Source organism: Schistocerca serialis, chromosome 1 (assembly GCF_023864345.2).
Source record: "Schistocerca serialis cubense isolate TAMUIC-IGC-003099 chromosome 1, iqSchSeri2.2, whole genome shotgun sequence".
Lineage (NCBI taxonomy): Eukaryota > Metazoa > Arthropoda > Insecta > Orthoptera > Acrididae > Schistocerca > Schistocerca serialis.
In genome coordinates, this window is record NC_064638.1 from 206,787,093 (window position 1) to 206,814,596 (window position 27,504).

Below are 27,504 nucleotides of genomic sequence, written 5' to 3' on the forward strand. Positions count from 1 at the left end.
TGCACCTATATTAACGACAACAGTCATAATTTGACTTTTGTTGAACGACTGAATGGTTTTAACAGTCCGTTGTTCTCTCAGTGCGACAGTATTAATTCAGTGGATGAGTGTTCAGAAACAAGTAGCTGCGGAATCGTTGTACAAACAGCTGAAGGAAACGAGAAAGATTCGAGCGCAATGAAAAGAATCGTTAATCCCAATGTGAAGAAGCCCTTCAAAAAAATGGCATCTGAACCGATTCTAGTACACAGAGTAGATCCAGGAAATTCTGACCAATTGCTGTCCCAAAAAGGAATAGGTGAAAGCAGTTTTCATGAGCAGTGCCGTGGTAGGAGTTCACCCGAGCAGGAGATGCCTAACCGAAACACGGAGGGCGTGAACGGTGAATGTGTCGATACCTCCAGCTCGGACGCCTCCCATTACGGCGACGTGAAGCCCACTGCAGGAGGTGTCGGTCGTGTGATGACGCAGTGTGTGTTCGTGAACGAGTCCTTTGTGGGCGACTCCGGCAGTAAGCAAGATGGGGCTTCGTCATCCAATGGGGCGGTGGCGGCTGGGCCACAGGTGGACACAGGGCCAGAGCGGCGCCGGCTGGTGGTGCGCGTGCTGTGTTTGAGCGCGGCCTTCATGCTGCACTTCACGGCACACGACGGCGCCGTCACCCTTCAGATCACCGTCAACGGCGCTGCAGACCTGGGGACGCGGGCGCTGGTCGTGCAGTGCGCCGTGCTCGTCGTCTCCTGCGCCCTCCTGCCGTCTCTGGTCATCAGGTACTGCCCCGAGCACAGTGTAACACACGCTAATCATACTGAACTAAAGGCCAGGGTTACATTTGTCCTGCAGCCTCGTTGTCCGCATATTGTCGGCGTGGTGTGGCTGTGATGATACAAACCAAATATGGTCTGATTGAATACGCCAAGGTTAAAATTAGTTTTCAAACAATTGAAAATTCAGGATGGGCCGGCCGCGGTGGCCATGCGGTTCTGGGCGCGTCAGTCAGGAACCGCGCGACTGCTACGGTCGCAGGTTCGAATCCTGCCTCGGGCGTGGATGTGTGTGATGTCCTTAAGTTAGTCACGTTTAACTAGTTCTAAGTTCTAGGGGACTGATGACCTAAGATGTTAAGTCCCATAGTGCTCAGAGCCATTTGAACCAATTCAGGATGGAATGTAACAATATTATGAGAAGGAAAGTGGCTACTCATCATATACGGATACACACACACACGCTCACGCAAAGGCAACTAACACACGCGACTGCAGCCGGCCGTTGTGACCGAGCGGTTCTAGGCGCATCAGGTTAGTTAGGTTTAAGTACACTACTGGCCATTAAAATTGCTACACCAAGAAGAAATGCAGATGATAAACGGGTATTTATTGGACAAATATATTATACTAGAACTGACATGTAATTACATTTTCACGCAATTTGGGTGCATAGATCCTGAGAAATCAGTACCCTGAACAACCACCTCTGGCCCTAATAATGGCCCTGATACGCCTGGGCATTGAGGCAAACAGAGCTTGGATGGCGTGTACAGGTACAGCTGCCCATGCAGCTTCAACACCATACCACAGTTCATCAAGAGTAGTGACTGGCCTATTGTGACGAGCCAGTTGCTCGGCCACCATTGACAAGACGTTTTCAATTGGTAATAGAACTAGAGAATGTGCTGGCCAGGGCAGCAGTCAAACATTTTCTGTGTCCAGAAAGGCCCGTACAGGATCTGCAACATGCGGTAGTGCATTATCCTGCTGAAATGTAGGGTTTCGCAGGGATCGAATGAAGGGTAGAGCCATCGGGTCGTAACACATCTGAAATGTAACGTCCACTGTTCAAAGTGCCGTCAATGCGAACAAGAGGTGACCCAGACGTGTAACCAATGGCACCCCATACCATCACGCCGAGTGATACGCCAGTAAGACGATGACGAATACACGCTTCCAATGTGCGTTCACCGCGATGTCGCCAAACACGGATGCGACCATGATGATGCTGTAAACAGAACCTGGATTCATCCGAAAAAATGACGTTTTGCCATTCGTGCACCCAGGTTCGTCGCTGAGTACACCATCGCAGGCGCTCTTGTCTGTGATGCAGCGTCAAGGGTAACCGCAGCCATGGTCTCCGAGCTGATAGTCCATGCTGCTGCAAACTTCGTCGAACTGTTCGTGCTGATGGTTGTTGTCTTGCTAACGCCCCCATCTGTTGACTCAGGGATCGAGACGTGGCTGCAAGATCCGATACAGCCATGCGGATAAGAGGCCTGTCATCTCGACTGCTAGAGATACGAGGCCGTTGGTATCTAGCACGGCGTTCCGTATTACCCTCCTGAACCCACCGATTCCATATTTCGCTAACAGTCATTGGATCTCGACCAACGAGAGCAGCAATGTCGCGATACGATAAACCGCAATCGCGATAGGCTACAATCGGACCTTTATCAAAGTTGGAAACGTGATGTTACGCATTTCTCCTCCTTAAACGTGGGATCACAACAACGTTTCACCAGGCAACGCCAGTCAACTGCTGATTGTGTATGAGAAATCGGTTGGAAACTTTTCTCATGTCAGCACGTTGTAGGTGTCGCCACCGGCGCCAACCTTGTGTGAATGCCCTGAAAAGCTAATCATTTGCATATCACAGCACCTTCTTCCTGTCGGTTAAATTTCGCGTCTGTAGCACGTCATCTTCCTGGTGTAGCAGTTTTAATGGTCAGTAGTACAGTTCTAAGGGTAGGGGACTGATGACCTCAGATGTTAAGTCCCATAGTGTACAGAGCCATTTGAACACATGACCTCAGTCTCAGGCAACTGAAACCACACTCCAAAATGCTAGTGTGGTTTCAGTTGCCTGAGACAGCAGTCGTGTGTGTGAGTTGCTTTTGCTTGAGTGTGCTTGTGCGTATGTGTATCTTTTGCTGACGAAGGTCTTAATGGCCAAAATCTTTGATTGTGAGAGTCTTTTTGCTGTGCCTATCTGCGACTCAGCTTCTCCACTATACGGTGAGTAGCAACTTTCCTTCTCGTAATATTGTTAAAATTTGTTTTAATACATATCTGAAAAATGAAAGCACCTCTGCTATTAAAAGTAAACTAAAGCCGTACAGCATTGGTGGCTGGGATATTACAACTGATAGCTTTAGCTATAACACCAGAAAAGGTTTGCTTCTGCCGCTCACAGTGGCTCTTCCTCGAGGATATGTGAGAGCTGATCCTTATGTGTATTTTGAAGTGTATGTAAGTGTAATGGATATGTGTATATTGTGGTGTTACTTTTTGTGTTGTATGACGATGATGGGAGAGGAAACAGGATGAAACAAGATACCTGTACCTAGCCCATTCCTCTCGAACAGCAGTGAGGGAAATGCTGCTCTTGAGGTTCCCATCCCTCGGACAGATAACCATCAACAGTGTTACGTGCCATCAGTTCATAAGACACTGCAGAGAGGTTTGGAATTTAGTCCAGAATAAAATTAAAATAATTGCAGCCCTCGGTTGCGAAAATGAAGTCTTTTTGATCTATGTTTCGGCCACTTCTAAAAATGTCTTCATCAGAAATAAAAGATTTAAAACTAGCTTGTTACGTATAAAATAAATATGAAGCAATAACGCTTTAGCCACAAAATATTAAAATAGAAGACACAGAGGCAGGCAGCTAAGGGCTGTGACCACTAGCACAGGTCGACATGTGGAGCAGCCCTTAGTTGCCTGCCTCTATGTTTTCTATTTTAACATTTTGTGGCTAAAGCGTTATCACTTCATATTCATTTTATATGTGACATGCTAGTTTTAAACGTTTTATTTCTGATGAAGGCACTCTTAGAAGTGGCCGAAACCTAGTTCAAAAAGACTTCATTTTCGCGACAAATTGTTTTAATTTTACCTTGTAACGGTCGCATGTTTAAAGCTTTAGCCCAGAATGTTGGCGCAGTCGGCTGATAAGGAATTCTGCACCACCACCCCTCCCCCCCTCCTCCCCCCTTGAGGGCCAAATGTTGGCAGCGAAACTTTTATCCGCAAACAGAGTTCGAACGAGCTTACCACAAAGTTGAGCGCCACTGCAAAGGCATGGACATTCAGCACATGTGGAAGTGTGTGTCTGCTGTATGAATGTGTCCATTCTTGTAAAAGAAGACATTTGAAATGCAGACTGTAACAGCACATCGTAAATAATTAGTTGCCAGATGTATTGTATTGTATTAAACTGGGGACCTAGAAACGACGGAGAGGCATCGACCTACCATAGCCCTCAGTGGTTCACAACCCCACAACAGGCCACAGTAGTCCATCCACCCCACCGCCGCCCCACACCGGACCCAGGGTTCAAAAAATGGTTCAAATGGCTCTGAGCACTATGGGACTTAACTTCTGAGGACATCAGTCGCCTAGAACTTAGAACTACTTAAACCTAACTAACCTAAGGACACCACACACATCCATGCCCGAGGCAGGATTCGAACCTGCGACCGTAGCGGTCGCGCGGTTACAGACTGTGGTGTCTAGAGCCGCTCGGCCACCCTGGCTGGCGAACGCAGGGTTATTGTGCGGTTCGACCCCCAGTAGATCCCCCCAGGAACGTCTCATACCAGACGAGTGTAGCTCCAAATGGTTGCGTAGTAAAGTAATTATGGTGTATGCGTACGTGGAAATGGTGTTCGCGCAGCAACCGCCGACACATTGTAATTGAGGTGGAATAAGGGTAACGAGCCCGCATTCGCCGAGGTAGATGGAAAACCGCCTTAAGAACCATCCACTGGCTGGCCGGCACATGGGACCCCGACACAGATCTGCTGGGGGGATTCGTACCAGGGACTGGCACGCCTTCCCGCTCGGGAAGCACCGCGTTAGACCGCGCGCCTAGCCGGACTGGTTCGCCAGATGTTAAGTGTAGGTCTTCGTCTCACTGTTGGATTTTCGTCCCACTTTTGTGGCTCAACAGCCAGTCACAATGCAGCCTGTTCTCAGAAGTAATCGAAGGATCTGAATTATTTATCAGTTATGCAGTACACCTCTCAGTCAGAGCATAATATGGCACACATCTCAATTAAACAGCAATAAACCTGAACACACATTTTTACAATCCTCATTTTATCAAGAGACAGCACACATGTATTCCTAACGAGTCAGTGATTATGTAAGTATTGACTCGCTGACTAAGTTGCAGACAGACATTTAATAAGAAATCCACCAGCAGTTTTCTTCAAATATGGGTAGATGTAGCGCAGTGTCATTCTAGAGAGACATAACATCCATATTCTCCCTACTCATGGATCATACTGTATCAGCAACAGACATTTCAGAAAAACGTTTAGCGACAAATACACTCCTGGAAATGGAAAAAAGAACACATTGACACCGGTGTGTCAGACCCACCATACTTGCTCCAGACACTGCGAGAGGGCTGTACAAGCAATGATCACACGCACGGCACAGCGGACACACCAGGAACCGCGGTGTTGGCCGTCGAATGGCGCTAGCTGCGCAGCATTTGTGCACCGCCGCCGTCAGTGTCAGCCAGTTTGCCGTGGCATACGGAGCTCCATCGCAGTCTTTAACACTGGTAGCATGCCGCGACAGCGTGGACGTGAACCGTATGTGCAGTTGACAGACTTTGAGCGAGGGCGTATAGTGGGCATGCGGGAGGCCGGGTGGACGTACCGCCGAATTGCTCAACACGTGGGGCATGAGGTCTCCACAGTACATCGATGTTGTCGCCAGTGGTCGGCGGAAGGTGCACGTGCCCGTCGACCTGGGACTGGACCGCAGCGACGCACGGATGCACGCCAAGACCGTAGGATCCTACGCAGTGCCGTAGGGGACCGCACCGCCACTTCCCAGCAAATTAGGGACACTGTTGCTCCTGGGGTATCGGCGAGGACCATTCGCAACCGTCTCCATGAAGCTGGGCTACGGTCCCGCACACCGTTAGGCCGTCTTCCGCTCACGCCCCAACATCGTGCAGCCCGCCTCCAGTGGTGTCGCGACAGGCGTGAATGGAGGGACGAATGGAGACATGTCGTCTTCAGCGATGAGAGTCGCTTCTGCCTTGGTGCCAATGATGGTCGTATGCGTGTTTGGCGCCGTGCAGGTGAGCGCCACAATCAGGACTGCATACGACCGAGGCACTCAGGGCCAACACCCGGCATCATGGTGTGGGGAGCGATCTCCTACACTGGCCGTACACCACTGGTGATCGTCGAGGGGACACTGAATAGTGCACGGTACATCCAAACCGTCATCGAACCCATCGTTCTACCATTCCTAGACCGGCAAGGGAACTTGCTGTTCCAACAGGACAATGCACGTCCGCATGTATCCCGTGCCACCCAACGTGCTCTAGAAGGTGTAAGTCAACTACCCTGGCCAGCAAGATCTCCGGATCTGTCCCCCATTGAGCATGTTTGGGACTGGATGAAGCGTCCTCTCACGCGGTCTGCACGTCCAGCACGAACGCTGGTCCAACTGAGGCGCCAGGTGGAAATGGCATGGCAAGCCGTTCCACAGGACTACATCCAGCATCTCTACGATCGTCTCCATGGGAGAATAGCAGCCTGCATTGCTGCGAAAGGTGGATATACACTGTGCTAGTGCCGACATTGTGCATGCTCTGTTGCCTGTGTCTATGTGCCTGTGGTTCTGTCAGTGTGATCATGTGATGTATCTGACCCCAGGAATGTGTCAATAAAGTTTCCCCTTCCTGGGACAATGAATTCACGGTGTTCTTATTTCAATTTCCAAGAGTGTATATCTCTGCTTATATCACATTTACTGCGATCTTTGATGCCTGACGAGAGGCTACCATGATCTGAAAAGCTCCGTCAAGTCTGAAATCAAAGTCACACTTACAGTACTAAGGTGTGACGCCATATTGTGTGTTAAATCTGGTGTGGTATCTCATCGACAGATATAAAGATGACATGGCGCTTTCTGCAAGCACCGCCAAGCAGGTATAACTATCTAATGTAAAACTGAATAACTCTATGCATTTTCATCTCCACCTGCTCGTTATGCTATCTCGTTTGTCAGTTAATCCTCACACGCCCAATCAGTATTGTATTGTAAAATGAGGTGTACACTTAAGTCAGAAAGACACTTTACATACATTTGACGGTGAATGTAGCAGTATACAACTATTTAGTTCTGACTGACGAAGTCAGCAACAAAACAAGCTGAATATGTGTCTACCTGCTGCCTTGCCACGAAGGACTTCTTTGTATATCGCATGTAACAGACCGAAGTGCTAATGCAAAAGTGTGTGGATATATTAAATCAGAGTATTATGTAATTCCATCAGATTGCTTGAAATCGTAATGCTATTTGCCTCACACATTGATAGTGCAGGCTTCTAGGTTGAGATTAACATCGATATGTGTAACAAGTATGTATGTTTATGTGATAGTATCAGCACCAATATACATCACAGAATGCCAGTTCAGTCATGTATGGAGTCGCATTTGAGCAGCAGCCAAAAGAAGCCTCACATCATATGTTCTGTATATAGGCTGACCTAAGCAGCCCAATGTATTGCACTTAAAAGTGCACATCATATAGTGAACTCGTAACAATGCTCATTCTGCAGATAAATGCAGATGCATTTCCAGTCTGTGCAGGCAACAAGTAGCATGTAATATTTAACACAAGATGGATGTACCTCAGACAAACACACACACACACACACACATACACACACACACACACACACACACACACACACACACACACACACACACACAGACACTGACGACAAAAAACTCAACACTAAAAATTTATGTACATAGAGTAATGAAAGTTTGGGATTATATTTGCCTAGCTATTACATTTTGGTGATTAACATTGCAAGTGATAAGCCACTGCAAACTTGAAGTGGTTCAAATGGCTCTGAGCACTATGCGACTTAACTTCTGAGGTCATCAGTCGCCTAGAACTTAGAACTAATTAAATCTAACTAACCTATGGACATCACACACATCCATGCCCGAGGCAGGAATCGAACCTGCGACCTTAGTGGTCGCTCGGCACCAGACTGTATCGCCTAGAAACGCACGGCCACTCCGGCCGGCTGCAAACTTGAAATGCCAGTATAATAATAACCGATATAGTCTCCAGAATGTTGAATGCAAACATACAATCGCACGTGCATTGTGTTGTACAGGTGCGGAATGTCAATTTGTGGCCGGTTGGAGACAGATCTGGTGATCGAGCAGGCCGTGGTAACACGTCGACACTCTGTAGGGCATCTTGGGTAACAACAGCAGTATATGAGCCGGCATTATCCTGCTGGAAAACAGCCAGCCGGAGTGGCCGTGCGGTTCTGGGCGCTACAGTCTGGAGCCGAGCGACCGCTACGGTCGCAGGTTCGAATCCTGCCTCGGGCATGGATGAGTGTGATGTCCTTAGGTTAGTTAGGTTTAATTAGTTCTAAGTTCTAGGCGACTGATGACCTCAGAAGTTAAGTCGCATAGTGCTCAGAGCCATTTGAACCATTTGCTGGAAAACACACCCTGAATGCTGTTCACGAATCACAGCACAACAGGCCGATTCACCAAACTGATTTACAAATATGCCGTCACAGTGCATGAGATAACCACGAGAGTGCTCCCGCTGTCATAATAAGTCGCACCTCAGACTGTAAATGTAGGTTTAGGTGCAGTGCGGCTAGTACTGCAGATTCTGTACAATGCGACTCTGCCCTACGCCAAACATGATGGTCTTCCCTCTCGGTAGAGTCTTGTGGGCGTCTGGGTCCCGGTCTTCTTGCGATCGTATATTCTCATGAACACCGCTGCCAGAAGTCATGAACTGTGGCTACATTCCTGCCAAGTCTTTTTGCAGTATAGCAGAAGGAATACCCAGCTTCTCGTAGCCTTAATATACGAACTTTTTCAAACTCAGTGCGGTGTTGGTAATAGCGTCTTTGTCGCCTTGCAGGTATACTTGACTAACAGCAACTCACGACATCCAATCTCAAAGAAACTAACACATACGACACTTAAGGCGTCTATTTAAAGCAACCCTGATTTGCATTCTCATAGTGACGCTACTTCCAACGGCCTTGCCGCAATGGTAACACCGGTTCCCGTTAGATCACCGAAGTTGGGCGCTGTCGGGCTGGGCTAGCACTTGGGTAGGTGACCACCCGGTGTGCCGAGCGCTGTTGGCAAGCGGGCTACACTCAGCCCTTGTGAGGCAAACTGAGGAGCTACTTGGTTGAGAAGTAGCGGCTCCGGTCTCGGAAACTGACATACGGCCGGGAGAGCGGTGTGCTGACCACATGCCCCTCCATATCCGCATCCAATGACGCCTGTGGACTGAGGATGACACGGCGGCCGGTCGGCACCGTTTGGCCTCCATGGCCTGTTCGGGAGGAGTTTCGTTAGTGACGCTGCTAGCGCCACTCTTACGCGATCTGCGTAAAATCTGGATAGACGTAATCCTTCAGTTGTAAAAATATGCCTATCAACTTTCCGTTTATGTTACAAAACTCCTCCTTAGTACTAAGATTTTTTTTCCAATCAGTATGTATATATAGGATGAGCCACATAAGACGTAACACCCCATTTATTTCGTGAACGGTTTGCACATATCGAAACGCCGTTTTCGGTGAATGTTAGAGCGTCGAGGGGTACGCAGTTCTTGTTTGTTTTAGCGCTGGTGTCAGTGAGGGTGTTGAAGCAAGTACGTGTTTTTAAATGAAACCGTATACTTTTTATAAGTTCACTCGATAGCTGTTGAGAAAACAATTACAGTGATACAGCTTTTGTTAATATTAAGGTTGCAACCTGTCGTAAAAAATTCGAGAAATGTCCTACAATTTGAGAACAAGGTTGCCGAAATTGGCATTGGCGGCGTTTGCAGAGCTCTCGTACTACGCTGTGTCAGAATGTCAACACATTTACTGTTTACTTGTCTGCATTGTGGGCGCACATTTCTGCTGCAACATTCGTTGCGAGCAGGCATGTACACCAATAAGAAGGAGTTGAATGTACTACTTTTATATGCTGAATGTAAAAGAAATGCCATACAGTGGTATAGGGCTATCTATGCAGATCGCTAATGTCTGACATACAAGGAAACTGCACGAATTATTAAGATGCTAGTGCGGACGGGCTGGTTGAATGTCAAACAGAGGACAAGAAAGATGACTGCAACTGATGGAGAGAACACGGAGAATGTGTTCTGGCTACGACGCTAATGAATCCACACCGTGGTGTGAGACATATTACAAAGGAATGTGGAATGAGCCAGACTAGTGTCATTCCCGTAGTGAATCAACAGAATTTCCATCCCTACCAGCTGTCACTGCATCCGGCATTCGACGACCCTGATTTCGAACGTCGTACAGAATTTTGTTGGTTTGCCCTTCAGCATCTGAGAGATGACCCTACGTTTTTCCAGCGTGTGCTTTTTATCGAATAAGCAGCGTTTACCAACCACGCTAATGGAAATTTGCGTAATATGCACTAGTGGGCAGCCGAAAATCCATACTGGTTTCGTCAGGTGCAACATCAACGGCCGCAGAACGTAAACGTATGGTGCGACGTCCTAGGAAATGACACTGTGTGACATAACTTCATGTTAGGCGTTCTAAGTGCACGTTCTTATTTTTACGCACAATACTCTGCCGGTTCTTCCAGAAGAGATACCACTGAATATTCGACTGTGTATGTGGCTGCAACACGACGGTTGTCCAGCTCTCTCGTCCCGTGTTGCAACGCAAATACTGAATGCGAAATTTCCTGGACGTTGGATAGGACGAAATTCTGTTCTCAAACTGCCTGTGAGGTCCCCCGATTTCACTCCTCTTGATTTCTTTCTTTGGAGAGCACTCAAAGAACTCTATGACAAAGCCCCAACTACGTCACACGGTATGTCCTATCGAATAGGTTGTGCATGTTCTATTTATCATGCACCGCAATTACATCTGTTCATCGTTTTTTCGAACGGCGATTGCAGATGTGATTTTCAGTCTATGGTTAACAGTTTGAGCACATGCTTAAATAAACGATAACATTTTTTCTTGGAAGACAAAATTTATGTTATGTGATTTGGTGATTACCAAATCATTGTTAGCGAATTGTTAATTTCATTTATTTGTCTATGAAATTGTGTTGCAATCTCAAATAAACCGACAGCGTGTACTGCACGTAGCTGGTAACACTACCATTACACGCTTACGTTCTGTATGAAACGACGTTTCGTTAAGAAGAATATTTATTTTGCGGTGTAGAAGTGGTCACCAAAGTATGTTGAATAAACTGTTTATTTCAACTAATGTATCCCATATGATATAACTTGCAGCAGTGTAGTAAGATACAGCTGTCCAACAGCTTATGTACCACCAAGAAGCACGCAGTCACGTACAGCAAAATATAGCTCGAATCTTCCTTCTACAATTCAGATGCTTAATATAGTAGTTGCTGTTTTCAGAGTATAAGACCTTTTTATTTTTCAAGAATGAACAAATGATTTCACAGTTTGAGCCTTACGTAAATCTGGGAGGATACACAAATGCGAAATAGTTTTCCTAAGCATTTTTTTGATACCTAGATCCTAGCCTATATTGTATTTCCATATACGAGATTCCTAGGTGAACCCGCATCTAGGGCGTAAGCTGGTCAAAGAAAATAAATTTGCGCTGCCAGTCATAATAAAAGATTATTTATTCGTTACACGACCGGTTTCGGGCTTGTGCCCATTTTCAGGTGTTTCTACATTCATGTACAAGCATATATTCCTGGAGATCACTGTATAAATACAAAAAAATTATTTGCTCGTGACTAAACAGATGCAAGTGGAACAATTGTAAGTGGCGATGCAGATTTTGTCGAAAATATATCTGTACTTACATAAAGATGAAGCATCATTGTTATAATTACGCAGTGGTGATAGTTTTTCCACTTAGTTGCACATTTGCGATCATTTTCACGCCCATATTTCAGTTTTATAAAGTTTAGCTGCATACTCTCTGTACGTTATCTGCTGAACTGCGTATTCGTGAGTCGTGCTTGGGTAGCTCAGTTGGTAGAGCACATGCGCGGGAAAGGCAAAGGTCTCGAGTTCGAGTCTCGGTCCGGCACACAGTTTTAATCTGCGAGGAAGTTTCACATTAGCGCACACTCCACTGCAGAGTGAAATTTTCATTCAGGAATAATGTGTACTATCTTCAATCAAACGATGATTTCAGACCGCTAGAAGAATTGTACCAATACTTTACTAACAAAAACCAGATTTTCTACAATCTTCGAATTTGATTCATATCTCTGAACATTTCTGCCTGATATTTCTCCTAACAATAGACAGTAAGGACACCACTGCATCAGCTGAAGGTTAGATTTGACGTCACACATTCTTACTTCAAATGAAAGTGGGTCAGTATTAAGAGCAAACTATTTAGTCCGCATAGATCGAAACAATGAGGAGTGGAGTATTACACTGTTCAGTCTGGAAACATAAAACAGCATCTAGATAGTTGCAAAATTATCGAAACACCCTCATTTCATGCAATACTATTTGAATGCATATGTAAAACGATTTTAAAAAAAGCTTTGTATTACATGCAAACGATAGCACGTTTAAAACAGAAATAAAAACAATGAAAGATACTGTAGACTTTAGTCACGAAGGTTCAATAGGATCACTACTAGGTTTCTCAATGAGCCAAGTTTTGGAGAATAATACAGAGTCAGATCAGTTGGTCTATATTATACCTGCCAGCATGAACTGTGTTGAATGTAATATCACAATTAATACGTATCTCAATGATAGATTAATCCATATGACCGACAGACTCTTGCCTATGTGGGTGAAGGTTATAAGACTGTTGTGGTGCCTTGAAATCCCATACACCTCCCAGTGACTATTCTGAAATTAGACCATCTCGAGTATAGCATTGTAAACAAAGACGTGAATCTAGTCAGTTTTCACTCTAGTCAGGATATCGTAGAATGCATTCACTTGAAGCATCATGGGTACAAAGTATTAAAACGCTGCACACACCCATCAGAACACCATTTCACATTGGAAGCATCATATGATAACACATTAGGAATCTAGAACTGAAACCTCGTAATAAAATCACTTGTCATAACAAGTTCATTATAATATGGCGTTTGGATCATTCATCAGGGATATTTCACCCACAAATCTTTTGCTTTGGCGATGCTTAATAGTAACAAGATAAGAATTCTCATTCAACATGAAGATGTTTTAACAATTTTGGGCAACAGTTTCCCATACTTGAAACGAAGATTTATGTAGAAGAATCATCAAACTTCTCCAGCAGTGAAATCGAAATTTACATGTAAGGCATTCTTCTTCCTGTTTCAAGAAACAGGGTATGAACTTAATGGAATCGAGGTCGACCGAACAAAAAACATTGGGATCACATCAACCTTCAAAAGATATATCACTGCATTAACTTTGAACCTGAATGTTTTACAAAATATAGGGTGGTTCATAGACAGATCTACAACTACATCTACTTGGATACTCTGCAAATCACACCCAATTGGATGGCAGAGGGTTCACTAAATCGGCTTCACAATAATTCTGTTATTCCAAGAGCGTACAGCGCACCGTTTTTCCCTATATACGTCAACGTCAACAAAATATTTTTGCATTCGGAGGGGAAAATTGATGATTGAAATTTTGTGAGAGGATTCCGCACAACGAAAAGCGTCTTTGTTTTAATGATGATCGATAAGTAACCACTTTAATGACTGTATCCGACTCAAAATGTTAATGATTTTTTTAGGATAATAAATACATCAATTTGAATGCTAGACAGGAGTGCAGAGACGCGAAGACAATATTGTAAACTAATATTAAACAAAGAGCATGAAACTTTTATGTGTATTGGATGCAGGTGCTCAGGTACCATTAATTCTGTTCATGGGAACTTTATGAGTATCCAATCCTTTCAGAGATACCCAAACGAATATGGTCTATTAAGACGTCAATTCATCTAGAAATGCCTTCATCTGTTATTCTTGTTTTGCGAACAGGCAGGAAGGGGGATTGGAAAAACGACTCAAAAGTATTTGACGACTGTAAACTACCCAAAGCTAGAGTGTACTTAAGTTTTGCGTATGTCAATAGGATAACATACATCTTGAATGGGGTCATAATGATTTCAGTCTGCTGTATAATATGTACTTCTCAATATGAGGGTGATGAATATGAATGGATACCCAGTCAACAGAAGTTTAAAGAATTAGCATCCTTAGTGGTGATAGATTGTTCAAAGCAAGACGAGGCAGTGGAAACTTTAACTGTAGTTGTATGTACTGAATTTGAATCAACACAAAACATTCATCCAGGCATTGCAGCATATGCATTATTGCTGCACGACCATCTCATGAACTACTCGCCATTCACAACAATCATACAAAATGTAGTATAAATTTAGAGGTATTGCACGACATTTTTTTTTTTTTGTGGTTTTTAGGGCGCACAACTTCAATGGTCATTAGCGCCCTTACTACGTTAAGAATGCACCGCGAGGCACAAGTTTAAAACAACAACTAAACGGGAAAACACGATAAAAGACAGACTGATAGGCAGAGGATTAAAAAACAGCATAATCAAATGTCCTTAGAGAGGTGTGTCAAATTGATAAAACGAAGGACACGAGCAGCTGCTCGTGGGTCATCGGCTAAAATGGCATCTAAAGTACATGGCAGGTTAAGATCGAGACGCAGTGTGTTGAAATCTGTACAGGAAATTAAAATGTGGCGGACGGTCAGCAATTGCCCACATGGGTAGAACGGCGCCGGCGCAGCCTTCAGCAGATGGCGATGGCTGAACCGGCAGTGTCCGATGCGTAACCGGGCCAAAACGACCTCCTCCCGCCGAGAAGGGCGGGAGGAGGACGTCCAAGCCGTGGGAAGAGGTTTCAAGGCCCGAAGCTTGTTGTCTGTAAGTGCAGCCCAATCAGCATGCCACAGCGATAAAATGCGCCGACAAATTACCCTGCTACAATCCGAGGAAGGGACACAACAAGAAGCTGTCCGAGGTTGGAGGACCGCAGCCTTGGCCGCGGCATCTGCAGCTTCGTTCCCAGGGATACCGACATGGCCAGGGACCCACATAAAGCTAACCGGAGAACCGACGTCCACCAGCTGCTGAAGAGAGCGTTGGATCCGATGCACGAAAGGGTGAACCGGATACGGATCACTGAGGCTCTGGATGGCGCTCAGGGAATCGGAGCAGATGACATAAGCAGAATGTCGGTGGCGGCAGATGTAAAGAACAGCCTGGTAGAGGGCAAAGAGCTCAGCTGTGAAGACCGAATAATGGCCATGGAGCCGGTATTTGAAACTTTGTGCCCCGACAATAAAGGAACACCCGACCCCGTCATTGGTCTTTGAGCCATCTGTATAAATGAAGGTCCTATTGATGAACTTTGAACGAAGTTCAACAAAACGGGAGTGGTAGACTGAACTGGGGGTAACCTCTTTTGGGAGCGAGCTGAGGTCAAGGTGAACGCGGACCTGAGCCTGGAGCCAAGGTGGCGTGTGGCTCTCGCCCACTCGAAAGGTTGCAGGGAGTGAAAAATTAAGGTGGTGAAGGAGGTGACGAAAGCGAACTCCAGGGGGTAGCAGAGACATGCAACCCGTATTGACGGTCAAGAGAGTCGTCAAAAAAGGAGCGATAAGACGGGTGGTCGGGCATTGACAGTAGCCAGCAGGCATACCGACAAAGCAGTATATCGCGCCGGTAGGTGAGTGGCAGTTCGCCAGCGTCAGCGTGAAGACTCTCTATGGGACTAGTATAAAATGCTCCAATCGCAAGTCGTAAACCCCGATGTTGTATGGAGTTGAGGCGGCGTAAGATGGATGGCCGTGCAGAGGAGTATACGAAGCTCCCATAATCCAGCTTGGAGCGGACGATCGACCGATATAGACGAAGCAGGACGGTTCGATCTGCTCCCCACGACATACCACTGAGAACACGGAGGACATTTAAAGAACGGGTACAACGGGCAGCCAAATATGACACATGTGGTGACCAGCTAAGTTTCCTGTCAAATGTAAGACCTAAAAATTTTGTTGTCTCCACGATTGGGAGAGCAACGGGGCCGAGTCGTAAGGACGGTGGGAGAAACTCTTTGTAGCGCCAGAAGTTAATACAGACCGTCTTCTCGGCAGAAAAACGGAAGCCATTGGCGACACTCCAGGAGTAAAGACAGTCAAGAGAACACTGATGACAGCGCTCCAGGACACTGTACACTGCGCACTGCAATAGATGGTAAAATCGTCCACGAAAAGGGAGCCTGATACATCAGCTGGGAGGCAATCCATTATTGGATTGATCGCGATGGCGAAGAGAGCGACGCTCAAAACTGAGCCCTGTGGCACCCCATTCTCCTGGCGAAAGGTGTCTGACAGGACAGAACCCACACGTACCCTGAACCGTCGATCCATTAAAAAAGAACGAATAAAAAGAGGGAGGCGACCGCGAAGGCCCCATGTATGCATGGTGCGGAGAATGCCCGCCCTCCAACAGGTATCATAAGCCTTCTCCAAATCAAAGAACACAGCCCCGGTCGGGCGCTTCCGCAAGAAGTTATTCATAATGAAGGTCGACAAGGTACCAGATGGTCAACAGCAGAGCGGCGCCTACGAAATCCACATTGTACATTGGTAAGTAGGCGTCGAGACTCGAGCAGCCAAACCAATCGAGAGGTAACCATTCGCTCCATCACTTTACAGACACAGCTGGTAAGCGAGATGGGTCGATAACTGGAAGGCAAGTGCTTGTCCTTCCCCGGCTTAGGAATCGGGACAACAATAGACTCGCGCCAGCATGCGGGAACATGTCCCTCAATCCAGATGCGATTATAAGTACGAAGAAGAAAACCTTTACCCGCAGGAGAAAGGTTCTTCAGCATCTGAATATGAATAGAATCAGGCCCTGGAGCGGAGGACCGTGATCGGCCAAGTGCGTTTTCGAGTTCCCGCATGGTGAATGGGGCATTATAACTTTCACGATTCGAGGAGCGGAAGTTAGGTGGCCTAGCCTCCTCTGCCTGTTTGCGCGGGAGGAAGGCAGGGTGGTAATGAGCGGAGCTCGAAACCTCGGCGAAAAAGCGGCCGAAGGCATTGGAGACATCCTCAGGGGCCACAAGGGCGTCATTCGCGACCGTCAAGCCAGAAACTGGTGAGTGGACCTTAGTGCCAGATAGCCGGCGCAGGCCACCCCAGACAACAGAAGGAGGAGTAAAACTGTTGAAGGTGCTTGTGAAAGCAGCCCAGCTGGCTTTCTTGCTTTCTTTAATAATACGACGACACTGAGCACGTAATCTTTTATAATTGATACAATTCGCCACTGTAGGGTGGCGTTTAAAGGTGCGTAAAGCACGTCGACGAGCACGTAAAGCGTCTCTACATGCTGCAGTCCACCAGGGGACCGGTACGCGACGTGGAGAAGAAGTTGGGTGAGGGATGGAATATTCAGCAGCAGCGAGAATGACTTCCGTGAGGTGTGCGACCTGACGATCGCAGCTAGTGAAGGTTTGATCCTGAAAGGTCGCCCTGGAAGAGAAGAGCCCCCAGTCTGCCTTGGAGATCGTCCAACTAGAGGAGCATGGAGAGGGGGTATGCTGCAGGAGATGGATAACACACGGGAAGTGGTCGCTCGAATATGTATCAGAAAGTACATACCACTCAAACCGGCGTGCAAGTTGGGGAGTACATATAGAGAGGTCTAAATGGGAATAGGTGTGAGATGTGTCCGAAAGAAAAGTAGGGGCGCCAGTATTGAGGCAGACAAGGTTGAGCTGGTTGAAAAGGTCTGCTAACAGGGAGCCCCTCGGGCAGGATGCTGGAGAGCCCCAAAGGGGATGGTGGGCATTGAAGTCTCCAGTTAACAAAAATGGTGCAGGTAGCTGAGCAATAAGTTGCATCATGTCTGCCCTGGTAATGGCAGATGACGATGGAGTGTAAATGGTACAAATGGAAAATGTAAAAGTGGGGAGAGTAATGCGGATGGCAACTGCCTGCAGGCCGGTGTGCAACGTGATGGGATCATAGTAAATATCATCCCGGACCAGCAACATAACCCCTCCATGAGCCGGGATTCCTACCACAGGGGGTAGGTCAAAACGCACAGAGGTGTAGTGTGCCAAGGCAATTTGATCGCATGGGCTTAGCTTCGTTTCCTGGAGGGCTACGACGAGCGGACGGTGCAAGCGGAGCAGCAACTTCAAGTCCTCTCGATTGGAGCGAATGCTGCGAATATTCCAGTGAATAAGTGCCATCGTAAGAAAGGGAAGATAAAAGAAGGGGTCACCTCGAAGGCCGCGGAGGGCCTGGCTTCGAGCGAGCACTGCCGCCGCTATCAGTAGGCGGACAGTCTTCGTCCATTGGGTCTATAGGTTCATCGGCCATCTTGGGAAGATGGCCGGGAGGGGGAGCTTCCTCCGCCGGTGAACGGCCAGATGTTCGGCTACCAGCGGTGCGGCCAGGCGAAACGGATGACGGCCTGGGGCGGCAACCGCTGGGTGGCGCAGGAGAAGAAATGCGCCGTGGCGGAGAAGGAGAACTGTGCTTCCTAGGAGCCTTCTTGGAAGTACGTTTGGTGGAAGTACCGGTCGAAGGCTGGGAGGTCGAGGTACGTAGGAAGTCTGCACGGGACGGTTCCTTCTTAAAGGCCCGTGCATCTGACTTCTGGGTCTTCGTCTTGGCAGAAGCTGATGAAGGTGCTTGTGTCTGAGGGGTGACAGGAGGAAGAGGAGACGTCGACCGGGCGATCTTAGCACTGGCCGAACGGACGACCGTGGTGCTGAAGGTCAGATCGCATGTCTGGGTTGCCACCTCCCTGGTAGTCCGAGGAGAGGCGAGGACAGTACTGTATTTCCCCGCTGGGAGCAGCGTGGGCTTCCTACTAGCAAATAGCTTGCGAGCAGCCGAGGTGGACACTTTCTCTTTGACCCGAATTTCTTGGATACAGCGTTCTTCCTTATAGACAGGACAGTCGCGGGAGGATGCTGCATGGTCACCCTGACAGTTCACACAACGAGGAGACGGAGGTGGACAGTCACCCTCATGCGCATCCCTGCCACAAGTGACACATTTAGCCGCATTGGAACAAGACTGTCGAGTGTGATTGAAACGCTGACACTGGTAACAGCGCGTAGGTGTCGGGACATAGGGGCGAACAGAAATAACCTCATAGCCCGCCTTGATGCGCGATGGCAGCTTAACACTATCGAAGGTCAAGAAAAGTGTCCGGGTCGGCACAAGGTCACTGTTGACCTTTTTCATGACCCTATGGACAGCCGTCACGCCCTGCTCAGCGAGGAAAGATTGAATCTCCTTGTCAGTCAGTCCGTCGAGGGAGCTAGTATAGACCACACCACGAGACGAATTCAAAGTGCGGTGAGCCTCCACCTGCACAGGGAACGTTTACAGTAGTGTGGAACGAAGCAGTTTTTGTGGCTGAAAGGCGCTCTCAGTTTCTAGTAATAAGGTACCGTTACGCAACCTGGTACAAGATTTGACAGATCCGGCTATGGCATCTACACCCTTCTGGATAACGAAAGGGTTGACAGAGGAAAAATCCATTCCGTCCTCAGATCGAGAAACGACGAGGAACTGTGGGGCAGGCGGTAGTACTTTAGTTACTGATGGCTGGTCACGTTTCCGTTTTTGGGCAGAAGTCAAGACAGATGGAGTGAAATCCATTGCGGAGGAATCCCCCATGATTGCCAGCGTCTCTGATGGCGCGCTCCTTCCTTGTGGGGACCCTCTCAGAGGGCACTCCCGCCTTAGGTGAATGTTTACACCTCAGGTCACACCTCCCGAGAACCAGACGGAGGGACCAATCGGCATGGTCAGAAGGTATCAGCTCAGGCAATCATCCCTCCCCGGGCCTGGCCTTTACCAGGGGGTACACGCGTGCCTTACATGTCTACCCAGAGCGGGGAATTACGCGTTACCCCGTCACCGGCTACGCGTGCGAACGTGTGGGTCGGCCTTCAGGCATGCACAGGGAGGAAGGAAGAAGAGGAAAAAGGGGAGAGAGAGAGAGGGAGAGAGAGGGAGAGAGAGAGAGAGAGGACAGACTGTCTCAAACGCCGAGGCGGAGACCAGAGAAGGCAAGGAGAAGAAGGTAATGAGAAGGCAAGGAGAAGAAGGTAATGAGAAGGCAAGGAGAAGAAGGTAATGAGAAGGCAAGGAGAAGAAGATAATGAGAAGGCAAGGAGAAGAAGATAATGAGAAGGCAAAGAGAAGAAGGCAATGAGAAGGCAAGGAGAAGAAGGCACGGAAACAGTAAGGAAGACAGTGAGGTGGAAAAGAGCAAAGAAAGGAACCAACCAAAGGAAGGAAGAAACGAGAAGGGAAAAAAGCAAAATGACCACAAATAGAGGTCGTGGAACCGTCCGTCTCCGGACGCAGGCGCTAACGACCCCCTTGAGGGGGTGGGACTCCTTTTAGTCGCCTCTTACGACAGGCAGGAATACCTCGGGCCTATTCTAATCCCCGGACCCGCAGGGGGGATTGCACGACATGTTTCCTGTTTCACATAGCCACCTCAGAGTGCAAAAGTCTTCAACAATACATCAGTTCAAAATCTGAAACTGTCTATCAATTTGAACACTCAAGCAAATGGTAACAAGAACAGTGCTTATATGTGCACTTCAGATAATGCACATTTATTTTTACGTTGTATTACCAATAAATGATACTGTCTTTCAAAACTATGTATTTATTTACACAGCTCTTCCTGTGCCTATATTCACATTCAAAAAACTATCGTCTTGAATAAATCAATTACCACGTACTCTTTCAGTGCATATCTCAGTGTGTGGATCTGCTTCATGAGCCTCCATGACCAACCATGCCTAGTGCATAAGCACTGCGTCAGCAACTGGCTTGATGGCATATCAGGTATTAGAAAATGGTGCATGATACATGACAGTAGTGTCAGATCAGCTTATTATTGCCACATAGGCAAGAGTCTGTAGGTCATAAGGATTAATCTATCATGATATTTCAGCTTAATATTATACAGTGTATGCTTGTTAGACACACAGATGTCTCAACAACTTCTATTCAAATGCACAGCCATGCAGCTGTGTAGATTTTTGTATAACCAAAGAATAAGGAAACTGCATGATCGGTTGGCATAATGTTTTCTTTGCTTACTATACACTGATGTTTAGACACATGAACCACTAGGAGATAGTGGTGAAATATTATACAGAGGGTGATTTTTTTCGGCATGGACAAACCCTAGGGATTGATCTATGAGGGGATACAAAACAATGAATGTCTAATGAACTTATATCCAGAAATGCATGGGTTCCATGCTAGAGACCATTAATTCAATCATACCATCTTACAGAGACTGCAGTCTAGTACGCGTTGTACCATGCAGACACAGTTATGGTACATGTTGAAAATGGTTTCCATGTAACCCAATGCATGCGTATATGCACCATAGCATGTTCTGTCTCACACTTTCACACTGCCCAGGCTGCATCTGAACAGTGTCATAGGCAGCATGAATACGCTGCTCCAGTGTCTCCACATCTGGAATGGGCTTTGCATACAGGATACTTTTTAGATGCCTCCATAACGAGAAATCGCATGGTTTGAGATCCAGAGAGTGAGCAGGCCATGCCACTGGACCCCCTCGTCTGATCTGTCGACCAGAGGAGACATGATTGAGATTTGTGTGGACATTAATGACGAAGTGGGATGGAGCACCACCATACGTCAGTGACACAATCCTTCAAATCATCAGTGGCACTTGTCCTAGCAAGGAAGACGAAGACACCTGCAAGAAACGACGATAGTTCCGGCCTGTTAGGCGATATGGAAGGAATACTGGTTCCAAAATACAGTCTCAAATTATCCCAGCCCACACATTCTGGCTGCACTGATGCTGATGATTCGCTGTCACCATACTACAGGGTCTCTGCATGCTATTCCACAGATGACTGTTATGAAATTTGAAGATGTCATTCCACATACAGATGGACTCCTCTGCGAATGGGATGGATGACACAAAGCCTGGAATTGTGGTTGCCTGGTGAAGAAACCAGTGACTAAACTGCTTCCGATGTGGAACGTTTGTCGTTAGTAAGTCGTGCACACGTTGTAAGTGATAAGGGTAGTAACAATTGTTATGAAGAATGGAAGAATTTTCCATATGGTCATCTGGCTTACGCAGTACTGGTAGGCCAATTGCCTGGTACTGACACGGCGGCTGCCTTCCTCAGTGTAAATCACATTTTCCTCCAAGTCTGGTGTCTGAAAATTTTGGGTACATCCTTCATGATTTCCTGGTATGAAACGATCCTGTCTCATATAAACCGAGAAACATTGTTGCAAACATTGAATGCTGTGGCTGTTGTCGGCAGGGATAGGTCTCCTGGTACAACCTTGCTAGCTACCGCCCATTGCATTTGCCTTTTGTATGCAATGAGTTCCAATTTCTGTCTTAACAGTGTAACACTTTCTTCGTTAAGAACGTTTAAAGGGATGCATAGCGGCAAAAAACCTTTATTACGCAAGCAAAATAAGGAAAAGGTTGCAGTGGGCGCAGCAGCATAAAAAGTTGAGTGTGCAGGAGATCCAGGGTGTTATTTACAGACGAATGTAAGTTTAAAGTATTGGAAGCCATCGTCGAATGGTTGTTCGTCAATGTCGTGCTGAACATATGGAGAGACATGGTGTGCTACCAACAGTGAACTATGGTGGAGGGTCGGTCATGGTGTGTGACAGTGTCGGTGATGTGGTCAAAATTAAAGGAACATTAAGCGGGAAGGATATCAGAGGATACTGATCAACAACACCGAGCCATCTGGCAAGATGTGGTTTGGTCATGGGTTTGTTCTGCAGCAGGACAATGATACCAAACATGCTTCTAAATTATGTAGAGGCTGCCTATAGATAAATGTGTGGAATTGAAGAACAAGCCCAAGTCAGTCACCTGACTTAAATTCCATTGGACTGTTACTGGATGAAACTAACAGGGATATCGGAAAACTGAGGTCACCTAATGTTGAAGATCTATGGAATAATTTACAGTGGTGTTGGATGGCGATATCTGCAAAAGCACTGAAAAATGTGGTCTAGAGAATGCCAAGAGATTGTGCAGCTGACCTGAGGGGAAAGGGTGGATGCTTAGAAGAGGCTAAAATCTAAATCATATAGCATTGTACCTAATATTTATTGTTGGTCTATTAAATTTGCACAAAATCTTTGTACATTTATAGTTTTTATTATGGGCGATCGTAAACATACTGCGTATGTGTATAAGAATCTTTGAAGGTTACTCTCTCCATGACATGCTGAATGTCTAAAGGATCACATGTTTTGAGTCAAACGTTGTAAGAACATATGTTGTCACCCAATCTTCTTTCGAAGGCTGCTCGTTTGCTATTCTGTCCATTCTGTGATGTACACTGTAGTTAATATTATCAACTGAACACACACACTTGATAGACATGTCGATGCTAATTTCAGCTTAGAGATTTGTACTATCAATGTGTGATGTGAATATCTTACGATTTCAAGTAAGCTGAAGGAATTACACAACTCCTCTGACATAATATGTCCACACACTTTTGCTTTAATTGCTTGGTCCGTTAAACGCGTTAATATAATAAATTCCCTCACTGCAAGGCATCAAGTAGAGACACATTCGGCTTGTGTTGCTGTTGCCGACTTCGTTATCGAGACTAAGCAGCTGTACACTGACACACTCACCATCAAATGTATCCTAATACCCTGACGTGTGCATCTCATTTTAGAATGCTGATTGAGTATGAGAGGATAAACTAACAAATGGAGATAGCGTCCAGACGGAGATACAACTGCACAGAGTATTTCAGTTTACAGTAGGGAGATTTATCTTCTTTGATGTGCTACAGAAAGCGGCATGACGTCATTGTTTCTGTCGACAGGATACTGCATCCGTTTTTAACACACACTTTGCTGTCACACACTAATAATATAGGAGCAAATTGTTTCATATCATGGTAATCTCTCGTCAGCCGTCCGAGACATCAGTCAACAGTAATGGAGATATATAATATAAGCAGAGGTGTGCTTGTCGATACATGATTTTCGGGTATTTCTAGTTTTAGTATACATAGTATGAGCCACGTATAGGCGGCATATGACGGTTTCATCTCTCGAGAATCTTCTGCGCCAATCATGCCCTTATTTCAAGGAAACTGCTGGGGACCTTATATTAATGTCCATCTGAAACTCAGGCATCGAGTCATTAATTTCATAACAAAAAACTCGGTTGAAAACCATGTGTGCTTTCTCAGGACAGACTTAAGAAGGCAAAAATGTGCGTTCGGGCTTGCTTTTGCCTAATCGACATGTGTGCCATATTACGCCTTGGCTAAGAGGCCCAATGCGTAATTGATAAATATTTCACATTTTTTGGAAAATCTTGAGCACAGGCTACACTGAGATTGGCTCTTGCTCGATAATAGTGGGACGATGACTTACACTTACCATCAGACAGCTAATTATTTACAGTTGTAAGCTGTCGCTTGCTTTAATCATAACTATGTGTCTGAGTGAAGCTAAATGTTATTACGTTCACATAAAGAAATTATTATCGCTCAACAACCTTCAGATCGTGAGCTACACCCTTAATTTTTATATATGGAATTAGTAAACTTACTCGTGTCACTTTTGTTGCCTATGTCTGCAGTCACTTTCAGAACTCAAATTAATAATAAAATAATTTTGTTTAATAAGATTGAACCTTAAGCTGCTGGTGTACCCATGTACCACCAGAATAAAATAAAAAGTAATAAATAATTGAGGGAGTGTAAATGACAACAGTGGTGTGTTTAAGTTTACAAAATAATGACAAGTTTTATTATGCCTTTTATAACAACAACGAGCTGATAAATCTTACATAAAAAATGACAAATCAGAAAAGGAATAGTGTTTTATTGGCAAAGCATTTATTGAGGTAGAAGCTAAGCAAATTCTCCCCTGAATTAATCCCTTTTACAAAGCAGTCTGACTTTGTTTACGTGAATCCACTGTGTGTTCCAACTCTACTCAAACGGAATCAACTACGACCAAGTATACCACAAAATATGGAACACCTGAGAACAGGAAGCTGTGAATATCACTTAGTAACTCTACGCCGATGCAGCAATATTTTAACCTTTCACCTTGAGGCGGCAGCAAAACGGCACCAAATGGGTGAAGAGTTGGGCCCTGCCGCAGCTGTAATGTTCTGACACGTCCACGAAAATTTGCAAACTACACGGCCTGGCATTCTGATCAGAACACGGGAAACTTCCCTATCAGAGCCCTGACATTCCGGCCAATTTCAGTGTGAGTTGCACCAGTTCGAGGGTCTAGCCAAACCGATTTACTCACAGGCACGGCAGTTTGCGAAGGAATTGTCAAACGTCAGATGGCCGATTCAGGACGAATGAGTTCACTCCCGTGACACACGATATGTCCGAGATGGTATGCAGTTCCACTGTCGATACAGTTGGAAACAGCCAATGGCTCTTAGGTAACCTCAAGATACAGAAGACAAGTCTCACCCACTATGGAAAGATCTGAATTTCCCCACCAGTAGAGGGCCAGAAGACGAAGAAGGCAATAAATCACAACCACTTTCCACGGTATAGGAGCCACATTAGTATATAGGAAACCATCCGCACATTGCACAAACCAATCGAAATATCCTCTATTCATTGAATTTCCCCTCTTCTGTTGGCCTGGTAGCCAGTCCAGACACAGCACCAACGTTCCAACGCGGGGGTAGGGGAGGCGGGGCAAGTCGCTACTTTCCATATCCACGCCAATCAGCGAATCAGAATCTCTCTCGTCTGAAAAAATAAGATTTTAGATAAGGGATGCGTCGTTCTCACGGTAAGCATGGCCATGTTTTGGCAAAAAAGCGTCTACCTACACGGGACCACAGCCGGTCATTTACGGACAGATCTAATCTTTCCAGGCAGACCATTCCCAGTTTCTGAAAGAATGCTGTTAAGCTTCCCAGGCAGTCGTGCCCATGAAATATATACACTTTTTGCCTGATCGCTAAAAGAATCTAGCGACTCCCTGGCATCAGGGGAGTTACAGACTTACCTCCACTGAACATGTGCACCAGCCACTCTGTCCGTATCGTCCCAGTTTCTAACATGAAATGCACGGAGTTTCGTGACATTCCCGCCATTGGCACAAAGGCTCAGTCACAGCAGTCTCTCTTAAATGACTTCTCCATCTACTTTCCGTCAAATGGCTGCCTTTGTGACAGACTGCTGCTTGGCCCAGGTAAAATATTTTGCGAACCGGCGCCCTCTTGATCCTAACTTGAAGGAGGAGAGTGCTACAGTCCAATGTCTCTCAGTGCTGCTTCCCAGAATAACCCAAGAGCCTGGTCGCTGCAATTAGAATTTATGGCTCCACAATCCATCTCTCTCTCTCTCCCTGTTCTCCGTCTCCTCCACTACGGACCTTCGGGTACAAGTTCTCTACGGGTTACATCTGCAGTTATATGACCATATGGCCCACAATTCCCTAACGTCAAAAAGTCATAAGCCACGTATACCAAATGTAGTACTGGGGAACACAGCGATCACGACCTAAAATATGAATATTAATCTGACTGAGAATGTTGTTAAAGCGAGAGAGTGGCATTCACATTCTGCATTACACACATTTTTTTCTATAACAGTGTACTTATTTACACATTAGGCAGATACACTTCCACATAAAGTATTCATTTTTTAGCTGCTACATCTGCATTTTAATCTATCCCACCAATTCGCCAATTTATCGGTCTGTTCTACAAATTAGCTAATTTGATGTCCAATTTTCTGACCTATGTTATGAGTTTGCCAATTTTACAGCCAATTTGAAAATTTCAAGTTTTGACGTCCTACAAGGTTGCCAATTTTACAGGAAATTTAACCAATTTTGGGATTTGGTGTCCTATCAATCTTCCAATTGCCTACCAATTTAGGAGGATCCAGAGTTGGTGTTCTACCAACTCGCCAATTTTGGAGCGAATTATATCAAGTCCAAATTTGGTGTGCTACCGATTTTACCAAATTCCCATATTTTGCACCATACTAATTTACCAATCTCCTACCTATTTTACCGATTTCCAAACTCCTCAGGTGACATACATGTGTGGTTCAAAATGGTTCAAATGGCTCTGAGCACTATGGGATTTAACATACGAGGTCATCAGTCACCTAGAACTTAGAACTACTTAAACCTAACCAATCCAAGGACATCACACACATCCATGCCCGAGGTAGGATTCGAACCTGCGTCTGTAGCGGTCGCGCGGTTCCAGACTGAAGCGCCTAGAATCTCTCGGCCATACATGAGTGGTGTGGACAGCAAATTCCTCCCCACTTGAAGAGGAATGAAGACCTTAAAATGCATATGCCTGTTCTAGAGTGAACGACCAAGGGACGAGGGGTGAAAGGTACTTCCGGTAAGGGTTCCACCTGGGTGGTCTCCACCAGGAAGTCATGTGTGACCCT

General features: G+C 46.1%; 1 protein-coding gene across 2 annotated transcripts in view; it reads left to right on the forward strand.

The window, feature by feature from the left end:
• The first annotated feature begins 530 nt into the window (after positions 1 to 530).
• LOC126465767 (UNC93-like protein) overlaps positions 531 to 27,504 on the forward strand; it is a 364,481-nt gene continuing 337,507 nt past the window's right edge. Inside the window, exon 1 of one of the 2 annotated variants that reach the window (XM_050096333.1) lies at positions 531 to 564. The gene's annotated coding sequence lies outside the window, so the exon portion shown is untranslated. Of the gene's footprint in view, positions 565 to 2,964; positions 3,006 to 27,504 lie in introns of those variants that run through there. The other variant, XM_050096334.1, reaches the window with a different exon arrangement.